The sequence below is a fragment of the Pinus tabuliformis genome, chromosome 3_1, assembly GCF_031772625.1.
Source record: "Pinus tabuliformis cultivar Carrire ecotype Pingquan chromosome 3_1, CPIR1, whole genome shotgun sequence".
Taxonomy (NCBI): domain Eukaryota; kingdom Viridiplantae; phylum Streptophyta; class Pinopsida; order Pinales; family Pinaceae; genus Pinus; species Pinus tabuliformis.
Window position 1 is genome coordinate 826,745,815 of NC_142301.1, and position 5,075 is coordinate 826,750,889.

Below are 5,075 nucleotides of genomic sequence, written 5' to 3' on the forward strand. Positions count from 1 at the left end.
GTAAGGTAATTTATTATTTTTACTTAGAAAAATTATAGCTCACGTAGCTTAACCAGGGGAAAGTAAGCACCCTAATCCACACATCCTTTCTATCTTGTTTTTTTCAATTCAATCATCACATATAAATTAATTAGGAGAAGAGTAATTGGCTCATTATCCACACATCCTTTTGACTAACCAAATATTTTCAAAGTTTAAAATTTTATCAGGACTAGGAACAGGTGTTAGTAAGAAATGGTGTAGCCCCTGCTTCCCTTGTGTCCTTGCGTCAATCCTAGGTTTGCATATGAAATTTTTCTCAAAGCACTCATTTTTCTATCTCCTTATATGCTCACATAGTGTAATTATGAAAGAAGTAAGTGGCCAATTATCCAAACATGATTTATTTTCTTGCAAGGAACAATCATAACATAGCATAATTAGGGGAGTTGTAAAGGATCATTGCCTCACACTCTTGTATGCTCACAAGTTCACTTACACACATTTCTACTCCACACATTAAACTCATCTAAACTTTGTATGAAGGGTATACACCTTTTAGAATCTTGATATTCAGTTTCTTTGAAGCTTAAATTTCGACACTATAAGTGAATAAGCCTCTTTAAAAACAACTATAACACTTGAACACACTAAATTCCCCACAGGGGTCCTAAAAGAATTTATAGTTTAGGTTAGGACTGCGATGATAGGCATCCCATAAGCCGCCATGGTTGTTTACATTATGAAACATAAAAAGTTGTCTTATAGGGTGCTTAAAAATATTCATCATCCCATGGAAAAGAATACTTGGGCATGCCAGAAACCCGATTCAGAGGGGGTGAGGCTTAGTTCTCAATGTGTGCGGTCCTATACGAGGCTACCCAACTTGTATAATGCTCCACATTGTTGAATGGATACCAAGAAGCTCAAGAATCAAATGCCCATAGGGGACGAAGGTATCTTAGTGGCCAAACTTTTAGGGCATATTTCCTTATAGGTGGAGGTGTGGGAAGCACTAAAGCCTCTGATTACCTTGGTTGATTCTTGGCTACTGGAAGCATCACTAGTACTTTCAAGATGTGGCCCCAATACCCCTCTATAAGAATCCTTGCAAGGACCAATTACTTTTGAGTGGAAAGGACACAGGTATTTTATGTTTTTTTGTCATACACAAACAAAAAAAACCTTTTTCTTGTTTGATTGATCACATAGCATAAATTTAAAAGGATAATTAACCTTTTATTTTCACTCTTTTTTATGTATGTGCTTCATTTTATTTGATAAAATTTCCTCTCTCACCATATAAAGTAACTTTCACACACAAAGGGCACCATAGGGAACTCAAGGGTTAATCGTCGCTCTCGTCACATCCTAAATCTCCCCCCTTTACCAATAGGTTTACCTGGTTTCTTGCCATCAAGGCATAGAAGATACCATCTAGCCACTATAATTGGGTCATCCTTTATAGGAGAAACCATTTTGGGGACACCTCCCCATCAAGGAACCCATTTTACTATCCCCGTAGGGAGTCCACATTCTACTCCCCTAGGTAGCCCTACTACTTCCCAAGGGAACTTCTTTCAAGCTACATCCCCAAGTCATATCACTATGGCCAATAACATAAAAGAAACCCATTTATTGCTTCTTTGAATCTACCAAATTTAACTAATCTCACCAATGACCGAATCACCCATAATCAAACTTAGCCCCCTATGCCAATCAAGCTACCTTTAGATATCCCAAAATTTTAAGGCAAGAAAGGAGAAGGTCCTGCTAATGCAATGACCTATCATTTTTGGTGTTCATCCAAAAACATTATTGAGGACTCAGTTCATCTAAGGATATTTCAACACACCCACACAAGCCCTGCTGCAAAATGGTATGTAAGTGAGGAAGTTGGTTCCCATCACACGTTTGAATCCCTAGCTCGTTTGTTCCTCACTTTTTTCCAACTACTAGTGTGAAATGAGACTGGGTTAGAAATGCCGACCCACTTTTGGAAAACCAAATCCACTCATATTTTAGGCCATATCCATGAGTGGCAAAAGCATCGTAACCTCTACAAAGTCAACATAATAGAAGACCTTCGCCTAGAATTATTTTTAAAATATCTTCTGCCAGCTGTTAGAATCAGTATTTTCATACTGCCATCAGTAATCAAAACTCCTGTTTTATATCATATTAGTGTCCCATGTTGAAATTTTTATCATTCCACCTAGGTCCTCATGCAAAAAATTTATTCACTGGTAGCCCAAGTCAAAATCCCACTCTCCCTCAAAAAATCAATATTTTTTGGCCCACCTTCCTGTGCCTTATTGAGCATACATTCATTTTAAAATCTCATTTCATCATGTCTTATGTTAGTCAAGTCTACATGAAATCTGCTCAATCAAGGTTTTCATTAGGTCTCTAGGTTTCATTTTTTCAAGGTCCAATAAAACACCATTTCACTGCATAAGGCCAGCAAAAGCATGAGAGTGAAATAAATAATATCCCTTTTTCATTCAAAAAGGATTTGAAAACATGTAACTATGGTTGACAGAGCTCTAATTTTCATTCCAAAAGTATAAGCTTTGTTTCAGATTGTAATTTTATTTCAAAAAGAGAGATGTAATAATTTTATTTATTTATGTAATTTTATGTTTATCATATGTAATAAGTCACTATTCCTAGTTGTTTACTCAAACCCTATTGTCAATATCATCCAAGAAAAAGTCAAAAGTAAAGATTGCCAAAACTTCAGCATCATCCACCTGCAAATGAAAAAGTCAGAAAGGAAATTAGCAAAGAGGTCAAAAAGGCGAAATGAAACATTAGAAAGTGGGTTTTAAATTTAAAAGACCAAATTTACTTAGCTATAAAGGACTTCTTGGATTCAAACTCAGCCTCATTTTCATCTTACCACTAATTGAGAAAATCCCAAGAAACCCTTCTCATAGTTCAGTGCAAAAATCAGCAGAACATACCAGGCGCTATGCATTTTCTTTTGGCGTTGCATGTTATCTTCTAGCGCTACACGTTATCTTCTCGTGTTGTGAGTTCCCTTAAGGCGTTGCGCGCTTGCCTGAGGCATTGCGCAATTTGGATTGGCACTACACGTTTGTCAAAGAAAGCTACAGTCACCTCCTCAGCTCCTCCAAAGTGCGTTCACCTTCCAAACAAGTAAGTAGCAGCTAAGGAATGTGTTTTTCTTCCTCCTCAAGTCATTCCCAAAGTTTTTGAAAGGTTTAATTCTATATCTAAACCCTAGATCTCCCCCAAAAACTAACTTGCACTCTCAATCCCTTTTATACACTCCCCTACACCTTTCTTCCATTTCCCTAAACCTTTTATCCCATATAACCTCTAACCCTTTGTCCCAAAACCCTAAGTCCTAGGTGATACAACTACCTAGGCTCCCAAACCCCCTGTTAGCGCTCAAATCTGCCTCAGGCTGAAAAAGGAAAAATTCGAGGCAACATCAAACCAAGCTCAGCCTCGTAGCTAGCCCTACGAGGACACGAGAGGGCTCTCTCCAGTCAATCTCGATAAAATGAGCAATCGGGTGCGAGATGACTAAAAATGGGAACTGATTTTAGGCTAGTAAATGGATAGGAAAGGGGTAATTTGATAAATGACTGGGTTTTCTGGGCAGCGTGGGATCGAGAATAGCATGAGCAGGGAAATTAAATCCTAGACACAGATTATCTCAGGAGGCAAGACAGGCAATAAATTTAGCATTCGATTTTTGACATTATATGGAATGAAAAGAACGTTGAGAGGTTGACAAGGGAAATAGGTGAATCCTAATCAAACAGAAGAAAACACAAAACATGAATACCTTCCCAAGGCAGAGCAGCAAACTGGATTCTACCTTTCTCACTTAAAAGTATTCATTTAGAAATGATTATGAAATGAAATGGAAACATAACAAGCTACATATGAAACAAAGGAAAAAACAAATGCTAAATTCACACCACAAGAATCTCAGGAGTCAGAGCTGTATCTTTTCATTAAATCCCTGTCAAAAAACTGTACAGTGAAGTTTTCCTTCACAGCTCTCCCACTGTTTGTCACAACTCAGAACCCTTTACAAATGATTTTCTATGCAATAAATAAGCTCCACTATGGGAAAACAAATCGATCCAAATGGGGAGCTGTTACAACTAAAATCCTAGGGATATGAAATGAACCGTCCATCTGTTCTATAGACTGAACAACGTTTCATTATTTCACTTGAAACTCTTTTGATGGCCAATAAAAAGGTGACAATTGTAGCTGCAGATCATAACTGAAGTGAAGAATAGGAAATCGAATCTTGTTTCTCTGCCCTGGTGGATGCCTCTGATTTAGATTTTGGCTTTTCGGTTTCTGACTTTTTTCCTTCCCTGTGCCTTTTTCACCGCTTGGTTTTCGATTTTTTCACCTTTTGTGTCATTCAAGGCCTTCTCCTTTATGCACTGCTTACAACAATACTGATGTGTTCAACGCTTTCTGTGCAAACACCAGTGCTTTCAAGTAATGAGTTGCTTGCAAGCCTATTGGCACCATGAAGTCCTGTACAGGCAACTTCACCAGCTACATATAGACCCATTATAGGTGTCTCTCCATGAAGTTTAGCTTGAACCCCACCACACATATAATGTGTAGCTGGCACTACAGGTATAGGACTTTCTGTTATGTCAAGGCCATACTTCGAACACTCAGCAGCAATATTTGGGAAATGATACAATGTTTCCTCCTTGGCTCTGTGACTTATATCCAATAGAACATATCTCTCATTCCGTTTCTTTAATTGATCATCAATACTGCGTGCCACCACATCTCTAGGTGCAAGTTCTCCTCTGGAATCATACTGTGGCCTGAACCTTTCCATAGCTTGATTGTAAAGAATACCACCAACCCCACAAACAGCTTCACTTATTAAAAATTCATTTTCTCATGTATGAGGTTTAATTGGTAGACCTTCATCAGCTAATGCAGTTGGATGAAATTGTACAAACTCCATATTTGAAATAACTGCAGATGCTCTATGTGCCATCGCAATACCATCACCAGTTGCAACACGAGGATTTGTGGTAGTAGGATAAATATGTCCAGCCCCACCAGATGCAAGT

At 38.1% G+C, this 5,075-nt stretch overlaps 1 pseudogene; it reads right to left on the reverse strand.

The window, feature by feature from the left end:
* Nucleotides 1-4,411: 4,411 nt before the first annotated feature.
* LOC149190039 (L-aspartate oxidase 2-a, chloroplastic pseudogene) lies at nucleotides 4,412-4,834 on the reverse strand (annotated as a pseudogene).
* Nucleotides 4,835-5,075: the final 241 nt, after the last annotated feature.